The 17577-nt window shown below is 44.1% G+C and overlaps 1 protein-coding gene across 1 annotated transcript in view; it reads right to left on the bottom strand.

Annotated features, from left to right (window-relative positions):
- Positions 1–6894, bottom strand: part of LOC133648539 (intersectin-2-like) — a 99640-nt gene extending 92746 nt beyond the window's left edge. Inside the window, exon 1 of the mRNA XM_062044722.1 lies at positions 6753–6894. The gene's annotated coding sequence lies outside the window, so the exon portion shown is untranslated. The remainder of the gene's footprint in view (positions 1–6752) is intronic.
- Between the last annotated feature and the right edge of the window lie 10683 nt (positions 6895–17577).

Genomic DNA, 17577 nt, shown 5'->3' with positions numbered 1-17577 from the left:
TGAATAACATCCTGTAATTTGATTTGGACATTATTTTTTTATCTTGATGGATTGAAAATTAACACCAATGAGTTGACTGATTATTATTATAACATAATTTATTCAGAAAGTATAAATAACAACAAATAAAGATAAAATACTATTAACCGCAACATGTAAGTATAAAAAAACAACATTATGATTTGTACATTTTCAGAATGTGCCTGTTTTATTTATAAACAAAGGAAACAATCTGAAGTTGTCTTTATTTTTAAGTTATCGTGCTGTGATTTTACCAGTCCTGTAATTTGATTTTGATATAATTTTTTTTATCTTGATAGTTTGAAAATTAACATCAATGAGTTGACTGATTAACATTATCACATAATTTATTCGGAAAATATAAATAACCACAAATAAATTATTAACCGAAAGTTAAAAAAAAAAACTAACAACATTATGATTTGTACATTTGTGCTTGTTCTATCTTTAAACACAGACAACAATCTGAAGTTGTCTTTATTTTTAAGTTATCGTGCCGTGATTTTACCAGTCCGGCCCACTGGGGAGTAGATATTTCTCCATGTGGCCCCCGATCTAAAATGAGTTTGACACCTCTGATGTACACCAAACAGGCTAGGTCCATCTCTGATCACAACTTACTGTTTTCACTTTAAAAAGACAGGGAGTACATAACTTATCCAGTTTCATATTGGAGCCTAGAAGGATGAGGGGGTGCCCTTGATACATTTTGGACATTAAAACCAATCCAATGTAGGCCAATATATGTTAAACTATCTGGACAAAATATCCACATCTTAGCTGTGTTATAGTTGACAAAGCAAATTAGTATACTGATATAGCTCAATAATAACATTTAAATATATATTTCAATCCTGGGATTGCTGTATGTCTTTGTAAAAATGGGTTGCTCCGCAAGCAGCATTATTTTCCCGTTGCATGTGTTTATGGTGTTTTTGGTTTCATCTTCCTGTGTTTGGAGCGTTTGCCCACCGTTGTTTGGTGCGCCGGCTCTTTGAGTTTGAGTTTATTTCGAACATGCATGCATACAACATGATACATCACAATTTCCAGTTTCTCTTTTCAACATCTTCGAAAAGAAGTACAAAGAAGCAGCGCTTATTTAATCATACCCCTTTTCCTTTACATAACAGTTGCTAAAACTTTTGTTCACTTCCTGTTCTCAATTTATTCACAATATACTCCATAAGTAATCACAATGAAAATAAGTAAATAATACTCGGTGAAGTAAGTTACATTTCATATGGTGAGATGAGTAAGATTATTTACAAAATGAATAGATGGATGAAATAAATTCAGAATGTTTTTAATGGTTCTTCTTCTTTGTACTTTGTAAACACTTTAAGTTTGAAAAAATTCTTGAAGTGGATCATATTAGTACATGGTTTGATTTATTTGCTTAATCCATTCCATAATTCAATTCCACATACTGATATACTGAAGGTCTTAAGTGTTGTATGTGCGTACATATGTTTTAAATTACATTTTTCTATTAGATTATATTTCTCCTCTTTTTTTGAGAATAATTGTTGTATATTCTTGGGTAGCAGGTTATAGTGAATTGATTAACGTGGACCCCGACTTAAACAAGTTGAAAAACGTATTCGGGTGTTACCATTTAGTGGTCAATTGAACGGAATATGTACTTCACTGTGCAATCTACTAATAAAAGTTTCAATCACTCAATCAATCAAAAGTTTGCTTTGTGTATAATTTTAGCTGTTTGCAAATTCACTATGTCGTGGCTTAATGTAGCCACGTCAAAATGATTGGTCTGTTTACATACATAACTCCCTGCTGTTTTCCCAGCGAGGGTTGTATAATAATAAAAAAGTCAACAGCATTTGTTTAGAAACGTCTGCTGTTTATTGACCACTAGATGTCGCTCAAATGAAAATTTCGACTCTGGTTTAAAGAAACAATTTTTGATGCAAATTACTGGTTTATTTGCACAATAACTGCGATTATTATACTTATTGGAGTCATTGGGATTGGTAGTCACAACGTGCCAAAGAGCCGAGGGTCCGCCATTTTGTCACACAGGAAAACACTATTGATTGATTGAAACTTTTATTAGTAGATTGCACAGTACAGTACATATTCCGTACAATTGACCAGTAAATGGTAACACCCGAATAAGTTTTTCAACTTGTTTAAGTCGGGGTCCACGTTAATCAATTCATACTACTCAAGTAAAACGAGTAAGTTACACATACATATACGTAATCTTGCTGATACCTAACCACGGGGAGACAAATTTTCCCTATAGCTCGAAATAATTTATTTGCTTTGAGTGGAAAGTCCATTCATCCATCCATTTGCCACCGCTTGTCCCTTTCGGGGTCGAAAGTCCTGCTTTGAAATCAATGAGTGAACTGGGTGATGACGTCATGCAAGCGACATCAGAAACCGGAAGCACGGACAGGAAAGTGGATTTCCAAATTAAAAGTGCAAGATTGAACCCCTTGAAGTCCATTTGAGTAATTCGGTGCTTTTTTTAAAAATATTATTTTGCCAGCTAAAGTCATGCATACAAAATAAAGGCATAAAACATTTGTGGTTCTCATTCAAACCCTTTTGAATACTTTTTTTGATTGAAACTTTTATTAGTAGATTGCACATCCATCCATCCATTTTCTACCGCTTATTCCCTTCGGGGTGGCGGGGGGCGCTGGAGCCTATCTCAGCTACAATCGGACGGAAGGCGGAGTACACAGTGCAGTACATATTCCGTACAATTGACCACTAAATGGTAACACCCGAATAAGTTTTTCAACTTGAGTCCACTGATTCATGATACAGATATATACTATCAAATATATACTAACATCATAATACAGTCATCACACAAGATAATCATCAGAGTATATACATTGAATTATTTACATTATTTACATTATTTACAATCCGGGGTGTGGGATATGGAAGGGGTGTGGGGGGGGGGGGGGTAGGTTTGGTTGGTATCAACACTTCTGTCATCAACAATCAGCATCAACAATTGCATCAACAGAGAAATGGACATTGAAACAGTGTAGGACTGACTTGGTAGGATATATACAGCAAGTAGTGGACATATAGAGAGAGATATCAGAAAGCACAAAGAAAAACATTTGATTATTAACAATCCGGGGAGGGTGTTAGTTTAGGGTTGAAGTTGCCTGGAGGTGTACTTTTATTGCGGTTTTGAAGGAGGATAGAGATGCCCTTTCTTTTACACCTGTTGGGAGCGCATTACACATTGATGTGGCATAGAAAGAGAATGAGTTAAGACCTTTGTTAGATCGGAATCTGGGATTAACATGTTTAGTGGAGCTCCCCCTGGTGTTGTGGTTATGGCGGTCATTTACGTTAAGGAAGTAGTTTGACATGTACTTCGGTATCAGGGAGGTGTAGCGGATTTTATAGACTAGGCTCAGTGCAAGTTGTTTTACTCTGTCCTCCACCCTGAGCCAGCCCACTTTGGAGAAGTGGGTAGGAGTGAGGTGAGATCTTGGGTGGAGGTCTAGAAGTAATCTGACTAGCTTGTTCTGGGATGTTTGGAGTTTAGATTTGAGGGTTTTGGATGTGCTAGGGTACCAGGAGGTGCATGCGTAATCGAAAAAGGGTTGAACGAGAGTTCCCGCTAGAATCCTCATGGTGCTTTTGTTGACCAGACAGGAGATTCTGTAGAGAAATCTCGTTCGTTGGTTGACCTTTTTGATTACCTTGGTTGCCATTTTATGACGGGAAAGATTAGCCTCTAGAATGGAACCGAGGTCGGTGACCTCATCCTTCCTGGTGATAACAATGTCACCCACTTTTATAGTGAAATCATTGACTTTCTTAAGGTTGATGTGGGACCCAAACAGGATGGAGTCCGTTTTACCCAAGTGTATGGATAGCTTGTTGTCAGCGATCCAGGTGCAAGTTCTACAGAGTTCAGCACTGAGGATTTTCTCCACCTGTGATTTGTCCTTGTCCAATACCAGCAGGGCCGAGTCATCCGCAAACAAGAACAATTCACAGTCGCATGCCGATGACAAGTCGTTTATGTATATTAGGAACAGTATAGGCCCTAATATACTGCCTTGGGGGACTCCACGACTCACTGAGAGGAGGGGGGACACGGTGCCGTTCACCTCTACCACCTGTTCCCTCCCCTCCAAGTAAGATTGCATCCAGCTCAATGAGGTTTTGTTAAATCCGATTGCTCTGAGCTTATCCAACAGTACAGCGTGGTTAACGGTGTCAAAAGCCTACTGAAGGTCCAGCATGACCATGCCGCAGTATTTGCCCGCGTCCACCTCATGTTTGATGTGGTCGGTCAGATAGAGAAGGCATGTGTCAGTGGAGTGGTTAGTTCTACAGCCGGATTGGAATTTGTACATGAGTTTATTGGTGACAAGGTAACCATCGACCTGTTCATAAACTATTTTTTCCATTACTTTCAAAATGGAACTGAGAATAGAAACAGGTCGGTAGTTGCCAGGTTCCAATTTGCTTCCTTTTTTAAAGAGGGGAGTTACTCTTGCTATCTTGAAATCTTTTGGTACTTGGCCTTGTGAAATTGAGAGGTTTATTATGTGCAAGATGATTGGGGCAATGATGGCGGCAGAGTCCCTGAGAAATCTGGAGGGGATATTGTCAAGTCCGGTGGCCTTGTTTGGGTGGAGCGCGCTCAATTTTTTAAGCACCTCATCAGCTGAGACCATTTCTAATCTGAAATCGTTGTTGGATACTCCTAGCTTTCTGTAGAAGGCTTTAATGTGTTCTACACCAAAGCGACCAGAGTGGTGGGACAGCTTGTTGACAAGAGTTGATTGATTGATTGATTGAGACTTTTATTAGTAGGTTGCACAGTGAAGTACATATTCCGTACAGTTGACCACTAAATGGTAACACCCGAATAAGTTTTTCAACTTGTTTAAGTCGGGGTCCACTTAAATTGATTCATGATACAGATATATACTATCATATATACTATCATCATAATACAGTCATCACACAAGATAATCACATTGAATTATTTGCATTATTTACAATCAGGGGTGTGGGGGGGGGGGGGGTGTATGGACATCAAGTAGTGGACATAGAGAGAGCGAGAGAGAGAGAGAGAGAGAGAGATCAGAAGGCATAAGAAAAAGAAAAAGTATCTGCATTTGATTGTTTACATTTGATTATTAGCAATCCGGGGAGGGTGTTAGTTTAGGGTTGTAGCTGCCTGGAGGTGAACTTTTATTGCGGTTTTGAAGGAGGATAGAGATGCCCTGTCTTTTATACCTGTTGGGAGCGCATTCCACATTGATGTGGCATAGAAAGAGAATGAGTTAAGACCTTTGTTAGTTCGGAATCTGGGTTTAACGTGGTTAGTGGAGCACCCCCTGGTGTTGTGGTTATGGCGGTCATTTACGTTAAGGAAGTAGTTTGACATGTACTTCGGTATCAGGGAGGTGTAGCGGATTTTATAGACTAGGCTCAGTGCAAGTTGTTTAACTCTGTCCTCCACCTTGAGCCAGCCCACTTTAGAGAAGTGGGTAGGAGTAAGGTGGGATCTGGGGTGGAGGTCTAGAAGTAACCTGACTAGCTTGCGGCTATGCTGGCGAAAAAGGTGTTAAGACTGTTTGCTACCTGCATTTTGTCTGTAATGAGGGAGTCACCCTCCTTGATGCTGATGTTGGTGAGTCTGGTTTTAAGTTTCTGTCTGCAACCGGGAAGCTGGTTGTTGAGGATTTTCCAGAGCTCACATAGCTTATTTGTGTTTTCCTCTATTTTGTCGCTAATGTAATTTTTTTTAAGGATTTAGTCAGGTTGGTTGTCTTATTTCTTAATTTATTGCATTGTTTTTTGAGAGTTGAAAGGAGTGATTTGAGGTTATTATTGGGTTGTTTATCTACTTCAGTTTTACACTTTTGGTATTCTGAGAATTTTCTGTCTCTGTCTTTTATGACAGCTAATAGGTCCGGATTCATCCATGGTTCAGAGCGGGCTTTGATCCTGACTGTTCTCACGGGAGCCATGTCATTTAGTATCTTTAGGAACACTGTTTTTAAGCGATCCCAAGCAACATCGACCAGGTTGCTCGTGAGCGCAGGGGACCAGTCCCACTCATCTAATTTTAAGATGAAATTGTCACTAGAGTATTTTTTAAGGGATCTGGATTGGGCTGTTATGTGGCCATTGGCTTTGGGTTTAGCTATTTTGCGGGTGAAGAACGTTAGATAGTGGTCGCTAAGACCACAGATCATGACCCCACTATTTTTTATTTTAGGCTGGTCTGAAGTGAGAATGAGATCTATGGTTGACTGAGTGGAATCACACACCCTTGTAGGTAGTGCTAATAGCTGGGAAAGACCGTGCAGATTACAAAACTTGCTGTAGGACCTGAAGACAGGTGCATCTCTGCGTTGAATATCTGTGTTCAGATCTCCAGTTATAATTTTCTCCACATTGTCTGCCCCAGCCAAGCACTCCTCAAGAGCCCCATATAAATCACTCTGATTAGGGGGTCTGTAGAAAGTCCCTATAAGTACCGGCTTAGCGTTTTTAAATTTTATTTCCGCCCACACAGATTCAAGGTCATTGTGGTTGAGATCTGTGCATGTTATGTATTTTATATCCTGGGGAATATACATACAAACACCCCCACCATGTTTATTCCTGTCCTTTCTGATAACCGAAAAGTTTTCTATTTCTATCTCTGAGTCAGAAACACTTTGATCAAATTTGGTTTGAGAAAAACACAAGATTTTTACCTTCGTGTTGAGGAACATTTCTCTGATTTGGTTGAGTTTGGTTCCAGAGAGGCTGTTCACATTAAGGTGGATGATGTGTAGTCCACTGGAACCAAAAAGAGCATCAGAGTCCGCTGTGTAGTGGTACTGTCCAGAAAAGTTGTTGGTTGTTATTGAGGTTGGAGTTGTAGAGCAGTTCAGGTCGTTGTTTGGCTGGAGCTGCTTGGGGGAGCAGGAGGGAGAGAGGGGAGGGAGCGGCATATTGATCTTCATTCAGGTGAAGGGGTAGGGGTGGAGTTGGAGAGTGGGGGGCCAGGTAGGAGGGGCGGGGGTGGGGGTGGATTTCACTTTCGCGGGCTTTGGACCGGTTGAAAACAAAGAAAATGGTAGTATGAAGGAGCCCTTTTGCTACCAAAGCCCTCCTGTGTCCAATAATATATTTCCTGACTTTACAAACAATATAAACTAAGTCAACACAGATATTTGGGAAAATTAACTGTATCGAACCCATCATGCTGGTATCAAACCAATGCTGATACCAACAATGGTATCGACACAACCGAAATTTAGATCGACACATGAGCCAGACTGAATGAAAGAAATGTGTACGAATGGCCATTTGGAACAACTTATATTATTATTGTATCTGTCATTATGATTGTTTGTCACATTCGACTCATATTCTCTCTGCTTTGTGTTTATTTACATGCGCTGGCAAAAAAAACAGCAGCTTAGCATGTGTTAGTGTAACGTAGCTGAAAGTAGCGCTAGCAAGGCTTCACTCATGTCTTCAGTGTAGTCGCTACAAGACACCATTTAAACGTTTCAATAGTTTTTTGAAGGAACGACTAATGGCGGAAGCTGATGAAATATTCGGGCTGTTTGAAAGAACATTTGTGTCGTATGAGGAGGAACTTTCTCGAACAAGAGAAGCGAAGGAACGACATCGACAACCACTGGGATGAAAGACTGCAACTGTGCCAAACATTGCAGGTATGTATGTAAATATACACTTACCCTTCTTTTTATCTTTTAAAACAAATGTCACTATTTACGAAGCAGATCCATCTATCCATCCATCTTCTTCCGTTTATCTGAGGTTGGGTCGCGGGGGCAGCAGCCTAAGCAGGGAAGCCCAGACTTCCCTCTCCCCAGCCACTTCGTCCAGCTCCTCCCGGGGGATCCCGAGGCGTTCCCAGGCTAGCCGGGAGAGATAGTCTTCCCAACTTGTCCTGGGTCTTCCCCGTGGCCTCCTACCGGTCGGACGTGCCCGAAACACCTCCCTAGGGAGGCGTTCAGGCGGCATCCTGACCAGATGCCCGAACCACCTCATCTGGCTCCTCTCGATGTGGAGGAGCAGCGGCTTTACTTTGAGCTCCTCCCGGATGACAGAGCTTCTCACCCTTTCTCTAAGGGAGAGCCCTGCCACCCGGCGGAGGAAACTCATTTCGGCCGCTTGTACCCGTGATCTTGTCCTTTCGGTCATGACCCAAAGCTCATGACCATAGGTGAGGATGGGAACGTAGATCGACCGGTAAATTGAGAGCTTTGCCTTCCGGCTCAGCTCCTTTTTCACCACAACGGATCGATACAGCGTCCGCATTACTGAAGACGCCGCACCGATCCGCCTGTCGATCTCACGATCCACTCTTCCCTCACTCGTGAACAAGACTCCAAGGTACTTGAACTCTTCCACTTGGGGCAAGATCTCCTCCCCAACCCGGAGATGGCACTCCACCCTTTTCCGGGCGAGAACCATGGACTCGGACTTGGAGGTGCTTATTCCCATCCCAGTCGCTTCACACTCGGCTGCGAACCGATCCAGTGAGAGCTGAAGATCTTGGCCAGATGAAGCCATCAGGACCACATCACCTGCAAATAGCAGAGACCTAATCCTGCAGCCACCAAACCAGATACCCTCTACGCCCTGACTGTGCCTAGAAATTCTGTCCATAAAGGTTATGAACAGAATCAGTGACAAAGGGCAACCTTGGCGGAGTCCAACCCTCACTGGAAACGGGTACGACTTACTGCCGGCAATGCGGACCAAGCTCTGACACTGATTATACAGGGAGCGGACCGCCACAATAAGACAGTCCGTTACCCCATACTCTCTGAGCACTCCCCACAGGACTTCCCGGGGTACACGGTCGAATGCCTTCTCCAAGTCCACAAAACACATGTAGACTGGTTGGGCAAACTCCCATGCACCCTCAAGGACCCTGCCGAGAGTATAGAGCTGGTCCACAGTTCCACGACCAGGACGAAAACTACACTGTTCCTCCTGAATCCGAGGTTTGACTATCCGGCGTAGCCTCCTCTCCAGTACACCTGAATAGACCTTACCGGGAAGGCTGAGGAGTGTGATCCCATGATAGTGGGAACACACCCTACGGTTCCCCTTCTTAAAGAGAGGAACCACCACCCCGGTCTGCCAATCCAGAGGTACCGCCCCCGATGTCCACGCGATGTTGCAGAGTCTTGTCAACCAAGACAGCCCAACAACATCCAGAGCCTTGAGGAACTCCGGGCAGATCTCATCCACCCCCGGGGCCTTGCCACAGAGGAGCTTTTTAACTACCTCGGCAACCTCAGCCCCAGAAATAGGAGAGCCCACCACAGATTCCCCAGGCCCTGCTTCCTCATAGGAAGACGTGCTGGTAGGATTGAGGAGGTCTTCGAAGTATTCCCTCCACCGATCCACAACATCCGCAGTCGAGGTCAGCAGAACCCCATCCCCACCATACACGGTATTGACATTGCACTGCTTCCCCTTCCTGAGGCGGCGGATGGTGGTCCAGAATCGCTTCGAAGCCGTCCGGAAGTCGTTTTCCATGGCTTCCCCGAACTCCTCCCATGTCCGAGTTTTTGCCTCCTCGACCGCTGAAGCCGCACACCGCTTGGCCTGTCTGTACCTGTCTGCTGCCTCCGGAGTCCAATGAGCCAAAAGAGCCCGATAGGACTCTTTCTTCAGCTTGACGGCATCCCTTACTGCTGGTGTCCACCAGCGGGTTCTAGGATTACCGCCACGACAGGCACCAACCCCCTTGCGGCCACAGCTCCAATCGGCCGCCTCGACAATAGAGGTACGAAACATCGTCCACTCGGACTCAATGTCCAGCGCCTCCCTCCTGACATGTTCAAAGTTCTTCCGGAGGTGGGAATTGAGACTCTCTCTGACAGTGCTGTATCTTAAGTCGCAGCACTGTGAATATATGGCATATGGTGGCCACATTGACGTGTAACATATTGTGTTAGACCAGGGTTCCCCAAAATGCCAGCGTCCAAAATCCGGCATGCCGAAAGTCCCAAGTTAAAAATAAAACATTTTTATGTTTTAATTTTTTATTATTATTCATTTTTAATCAGTCCTTTCTAATCAATTTTCTACCACTTGTTACTCTCTGTGTCTCCTAGCCGCTCAGACAAATCATATTTTCTAAAAATGAATTTTCCCATCGACAATGTGACATCATCGCGCTCGGAATATAAATATATATAATGCGGCCCCCAAGTAAAAAAATTTGGGATTAGACAAACATTATACTACGTTGTGGTGGCGGTTACTTTATAAGCTGTGAATTCATCCACCCATCCATTTTTCTTCCGCTTGTCCCAAAACGATACGAATTTGCACATGTCACTCAAGGAAATTATTTAGATTTAACTGCATATTAAACACAATCTCAGATGCTTTTTACATGAATATTGGTTCACATTAAATATTAAAGCGTATAGTATTTACTAGGGGTGTAACGGTACACAAAAATTTCGGTTCGGTACGTACCTCGGTTCAGAGGTCACGGTTCGGTTCATTTTCGGTGTAGTAAGAAAACAACAAAATATACATTTTTTGGTTATTTATTTACCAAATTTGTAAACAATGGCTTTATCCTTTTAACATTGGGAACACTATAATAATTCTGCCCACGTTAATCAACATTAAACTGCCTCCAGTTGATGCTCAGATTAAATAGAATGACAAAACTTTTCTTCTATATATAAAAAGTGCAACATTAAACAGTTTCAAGTCAACTCATCATGCTTAATTTATTACAGCATTTGAGAAGCCTGTAGTTGATTTTTATTATGTAAATGTTATATTTTTATCAACATGTGATAGCAGGGACCCTGCCATTCAAAACTAGGCTGCTGCATTACTAAGGATTAATGTAACTATAGCTGAAAAAATAGTACAAGCAATAAGAATAAGCAATAGGAGAGCCTACACGCACACACACACGCGCACACACACACACACACACACACACACACACACACACACACACACACCGCAAAATTAGCTAATGCTACGCTAAAAGCGAATTAGCCTTCACCTCAAGCCAGTCTAGAAGGTCAACGGGCTCTAGTGATGTTACTAGTAGTTGACTGGGAGGTGTTTATTATAATTTGGGGAGAGTATGCTGCCTTATGCTCACCTGCTAAACACCTATCTGCTCGACGCTGCAGCGCTGACTACATGCGCTCTGAATACACACTGCTGATTGGCTGTTACCGCTTTGAATACGCACTGCTGATTGGCTGTTACCGCTTTGTGTGTACCAATCAGATGGTTGTGTGGGTGGGACAATGCTGGGTGCTGAGACAGAGGCCGAAGAGGCAAAGCAGCTTGTTAAGACTTTAGCTTAGAAACTCGTTCGGTACACCCCCGTACCGAAACGGTTCACTACAAAACACGTACCGTTACACCCCTAGTATTTACTGAGTTGTTAATTTGTTCATGTTAATGTTAGTTGTCGATTTACGATTACCTGCCCTGTTTTCATATATACCTTGTTTGGATGTGACGCTGATTAGAGCAGGGGTGTCAAACTCATTTTAGGTCAGGGGCCACATGGAGAAAAGTCTACTCCCAAGAGGATCGGACTGGTAAAATCACGGCACGATTACTCAAAAATAAAGACAACATCAGAATGTTTTCTTTGTTTAAAGATAGAACAAGCACACATGTACAAATCATAACGTTGTTAGTTTTAAAAAAAAATTTGGGTTAATCATTTATTTGTCGTTATTTATATTTTCCGAAAACATTATGTGATATTGTTCATCAGTCAACTCATTGGTGTTCATTTTCAAACTATCAAGATAAAAAAATTATATCCATCCATCCATCTTCAACCGCTTATCCGGAATCGGGTCGCGGGGACAACAGCTCCAGCAGAGACCCCCAGACTTCCCTCTCCAGAGCAACATTAGCAACTTCCTCCTGTTGAATCCCGAAGCGTTCCCAGGCCAGAGAGGAGATGTAATCCCCCCATCTGGTCCTTGGCCTGCCGCGGGGTCTCCTCCCAGTGGGACGTGCAACGAGGACCTCCCTAGGGAGACGCTCGTGAGGCATCCGCACGAGATGCCCGAACCACTTAAGCTGGCTCCTTTCCAAGCGAAGGAGCAGCGGCTCTACTCCGAGTCTCTCTTGGGTGACTGAACTTCTCACCCTATCTCTAAGGGAGATACCAGCCACCCTTCTGAGGAAACTCATTTCGGCCGCTTGTATCCGCGATCTTATTCTTTCGGTCATGACCCACACTTCATGACCATAGGTGAGAGTAGGAATGTAGATAGCTCTGTAGACCGAGAGCTTTGCCTTCTGGCTCAGCTCTCGTTTCGTCACAACAGTGCGGCAGAGAGACTGCAATACTGCCCCAGCTGCTCCGATTCTCCGGCTGATTTCCTTCTCCATCTTTCCCTCACTCGTGAACAAGACCCCGAGATACTTAAACTCCTCCACCTGGGACAGAGTCTCGTCCTCTACCTGGACTGTACAAACCATCGGTTTCCTGCTGAGAACCATGGCCTCAGATTTGGAGATGCTGATCCTCATTCCAGCCGCTGAACCCTCGGCTGCGAACCGATCCAGTGAGAGCTGAAGGTCACGAACCGAAGGTGCCATCAGGACCACATCATCTGCAAACAGCAGTGACGCAAACTATAGCCCCCCGAGACGTATACCTTCACCGCCATGGCCACGACTCTGCCTAGAAATCCTGTCCATGAAAATCAAAAACAGGATAGGTGACAGAGCGCAGCCCTGGCGGAGACCAACCCCCACTGGAAACGGATCCGACTTACATCCAAGCACCCGGACACAACTCTCGCTTTGGTTGTACAGAGATTGGATGGCCCTCAGCAGGGTTCCCCTCACTCCGTACTCCCTCAGCACCTCCCACAAGATCTCCCGGGGGACCCGGTCATACGCCTTCTCCAAATCCACAAAGCACATGTAGACTGGATATGCATTCTCCCAGGCCTTCTCCAGGATTCCCGCAAGAGTAAAGAGCTGGTCAGTTGTTCCACGACCAGGACGGAATCCACATTGCTCCTCTTGAATCTGAGGTTCGACTATCGGCCGGACCCTCTTTTCCAGTACCTTGGCGTAAACTTTCCCAGGGAGGATGAGTATTGTGATACCCCTGTAATTAGCACACACCCTCTGGTCCCCCTTTTTGAAAAGGGGAACCACCACCCCAGTCTGCCACTCCCTCGGCACTGTCCCAGACTTCCACGCAATGTTGAAAAGGCGTTTCAACCAAGACAGCCCATCAACACCCAGAGCCTTCAGCATTTCTGGACGGATCTCGTCAACCCCCGGAGCGTTGCCACTGTGGAGTTGTCTAACTACCTCAGTAACTTCACTCCGAGAGATCAACGTTGATCCCCCATCATCCTCAGGCTCTGCTCCTGTCAGGGAGGGTGTGTCTGATGTATTTGGGTTCAGGAGTTCCTAAAAGTGCTCTTTCCAACGCCCTACGACTTCCACACTTGAAGTCAGCAAAGTCCAATCCTTGCCGTACACAGCTTGGATGGTTCCCTGCTTCCCCCTCCTGAGGTGCCGTATGGTCTTCCAGAACAGCTTTGGTGCCGCCCGATAGTCCTTCTCCATGGATTCCCCGAACTGCTCCCACACCCTCTGCTTAGCCTCGTCCACAGCCACGGCCGCTGCCCTTCGGGCCTGTTGGTACCTTGCAACTGCCTCCGGATTCCCCTGGGATAACCCACATCCTTCTCAGTCGGACGGCTTCCCTGACCACCACTGTCCACCAGGGTGTTTGAGGGTTACCGCCCCTTGAGGCACCTAAGACCTTCTGGCCACAGCTCGCAGCTGCAGCTTTAGCAATAGAGGCTTTGAACATTGCCCATTCCTGTTCAATGTCCCCAACCTCCACAGGGATGGCAGAGAAGTCCCGCCGGAGGTGGGAGTTGAAGTCCTTCCGGACAGAGGACTCCTCCAGACGTTCCCATTTCACCCGCACTACACGCTTGGGTTTGCCAGGTCTGTCCAGAGGTTTTCCCCACCATCTGACCCAACTCACCACCAGATGGTGATCAGTTGACAGTTCAGCCCCTCTCTTCACCCGAGTGTCCAAAACATACGGCCTCAGATCAGCTGATACGATTACAAAATCGATCATTGATCTTTGGCCTAGGGTGCTCTGGTACCAGGTACACCTATGAGCATCCTTATGCTTGAACATGGTGTTCGTTATCGCAAGTCCGTGACTAGCACAGAAGTCCAATAACAATCCACCACTCAGGTTCAGATCATGGTGACCGTTCCTCCCAATCACGCCAGTCCAAGTATCACTTTCATTGCCCACATGCGCGTTGAAGTTCCCCAGCAAGACTATGGAATCCCCTGCCGGCGCCCCATACAGGACCCCATGCAAGGTATCCAAAAAGGCCGAATACTCTGAACTCTTGTTTGGTGCGTACGCACAAACAACAGTCAGAGTTTTACCCCCTCCAACCCTAAGGCGAAGGGAGGCGACCCTCTTGTCCACTGGGGTGAACTCCAACGTACAGGCACTCAGCCGGGGACTCGCAAGCAAGATAATTCACACACAGCCCATGTTAAAGAGGAAGAGGAGGAACTCTTGATCACTCAAGAGGGAGAGTGTTTTCCAGGGCAGCAGGAGACTGATATCACCAAGTTGACACTGACTGTTGTCCTTTTGAAGACTGAAAACCATGAAGACAACCTCTTAGCCCCGGTAGCAGATAGTGATGACTCAACGTTTAGCTCTCCTGAGGAGGAAGACATGCACAACGCCCAAGAACCTTTGAGCAGCGATACAGACTGTGAAGGTAATATCAGGACTTGCGCTGACACTTTCTCGGAATGCTCTGAAAAAAAGACAGCAACAATATCGCACATGAGATCACACATGGGGCGAAAGCGTTTTAGTTGCCCCGTTTGTGCTCAAAGATTCTCTCAAAAGTCAAACATGCTAAAACACATGAGAATGTACACAGGCGACAAACAATTCAGCTGCTCATTTTGTGGTAAAATATTATTTCAAAAGGTAGAAATTATATTACATATGAGATCGCACAATGGCGAAAAACCTTTCAGTTGTTCAGTTTGTGGGGAACGTTACTCTCGAAAGTCCAACATGGTATCACACATGAAAACACACACGGGAGAAAAACCTTTTAGTTGCTCAGTTTGCGGTAAAAGCTTTTCTCACAAGCGCTATTTGACTCAACACGTAGGGACACACACAGGCAAAAAATCTTTTGGTTGTTCACTTTGTGGCGACACATTTGCCAAGAGGTATACTTTGATGCGACACATGAGTACGCACACAGGGGAAAAGCCTTTCAGTTGTTCAGTTTGTGGCAAACGGTTCCCTCGAAAGTCAAACATGGTGTCGCACATGAGGACTCACACAGGAGAAAAGCCTTTTAGTTGCTTGCTTTGTGGCGAAGGATTCTCACAAAAGTCAAACATGAAAGCACACGTGAGATCGCACAGAGGAGAAAAGCCTTTTAGGTGCTCAGTTTGTGGTAAGAGTTTCTCGTACAAGAAAACATTGACAGCACACACACTAACACACAACAGATAAACAATTCACGTCCAGTTTATGCTCAAATGTTTTAATAGATTGTAATGTCACATGTTAGAAGTCACCTAGAAAGTGAAAAGCTGCTGTGTATAGGATACCATCAGCCCTACTCCCCCCAGGACTTCAATGTATTTGTGGCATTTTAATCTTTTAAACATGCATGCAAAATGTCTCCAAAAGTGTCCAATAACACCAGAAGTTGCAAAATGTGTTGCCATTTTTTTTCTGAAAATCATTTAGAGGGACCTGAATACTCTCTAAACATAGCAACTAAGTTGAGGTTCAGTATATTATTCAAGAATTTGAACGACAAGCTCCTTCTTCACACAGCCCCATTATGTGTTTATGAGCTAGGGCAACTGGTAGCACCAAATCATGCTGTTTTCGTCCAAATGTAGCTAAATAAATGAATGTATGGGTAACACTGCTCATGAGTTCCAAAGTAGTCTGTGGCTAAAAACATCTTTATAAATCTGGGGCCGTATTTATCAAGCGTCTTAGAGTGCCATCTTACACTTAAGTCCTGAGAATTTGCGAAATTTAGTCCTACTCTCAAAGAATAAAAGCTAGTTATCAACTTTCTTAAGTCTAAGAATCACTCCTACTCTCCACGATATTTAAGAGACCTTCAGAGGTGTCTTAAGTGGTTAGGAGTTGCCAGCAGGGGATGGCACTGAGGCGAGAGAGACGTGCGCGAACGTTCAGGGAGCGGAAGGATGTCCTGGTTTTGTTTGATGACGAGCAGCTGATCAAACGGTATCGTTTAGACAGAGCGGGTATTATTTTTGTCACAGATTTAATCATTTTCGATTCCTTGTTGATTTCTGCATGTGGTTGCAGTGGGCTAGTATATATAGACCCACCCACACCAGTTTCAAATTAGTTGCCTAATTAATGAATCGGAAAGAAAATGTTATGAGAGTAGCGTATGTGTGTGGCCCTTTAATAGGTGACAGCATGTGAGGTGAGTGACGTCAGTGAGTGTGTGGGCGAGAGAAGAGAGGGAGCGGTAGCGTGAGTGCGGGCGGGGACTAGTTTGTTTTGTATTATTTTGTAGTTTATTGTCAAAATATACACTCCCATTGTCCACTTAAATATTTCTAAGATATTTCTTTATTCTTAGACAAGGGATTCCCTTCCGTGATTGGTCATTTCTATGGACACAGAAATGACGTCACCTAAAATTCTGTTTACGGCACATAGTAATGTCGTAATTCAGCTCTGAGTGTGACACTTAAGATTCAGTCCTACACTTCGCTGAAAGTGTGAGTAAGACGCTTGATAACTAACTTTGAAGTGCAGCTTTCAGCGAATAATTTATTTACTCTTAAGTCAAATCTTAGCAGACTTCTTAGGAGTAATTCTAAGAAGCTTGATAAATACGGCACCTGATTCATTATTATTTTTGTTATAATGGAAATCCGTGTTGTCAATTGTCTACAGTATATTACTGTATAAACTGAAATAACTAACAATTAGGCTACCATCCTTCCAGTCCGAGGCTATGTCACATATTATTGCAGTGATAGTTCACGTTTTCAATAAAGACCATTTTGATCCTGCCCTTGCAATTGAGTCTATATGCCTTTTATGAACAGGCAGATCATTCTTTACTGACTAATATGAAATCAGTGTTGGATGGCGGCTCCAAAATGAGAAGAAGAAGAAACCTTGGGAAGGGGCCGTACAGATGTAGGGACCCCAGCGCCCTCTTGGGTGACCGTCTGCAATGGATGCCAAGTGGGTACAGTACAGTGATTGAATTATTCATGATAATGTGAGAGTCCAGTCAATTCGGGGGTAGCAAAGGGTCATAAAAGGTATTTCATGTCATAGAGGAGTGGTCGACTTAGAACAGCTAGCGCGTCTTCCAGACTGTTGTGATGACAATAGATTTGTAGACACTTAACATTGTTAGGAGGTTGATGTCTTTGCCTTCCCACACAAATAATTGCTACAGCCTAAAGGCAGAGCTGATCTTG

The sequence above is a fragment of the Entelurus aequoreus genome, linkage group LG04 (genome assembly GCF_033978785.1).
Source record: "Entelurus aequoreus isolate RoL-2023_Sb linkage group LG04, RoL_Eaeq_v1.1, whole genome shotgun sequence".
Classification (NCBI taxonomy): Eukaryota; Metazoa; Chordata; class Actinopteri; order Syngnathiformes; family Syngnathidae; genus Entelurus; species Entelurus aequoreus.
Note: the sequence above shows the minus strand (reverse complement) of the source record. Positions and strands in the feature narration are given on the sequence as shown.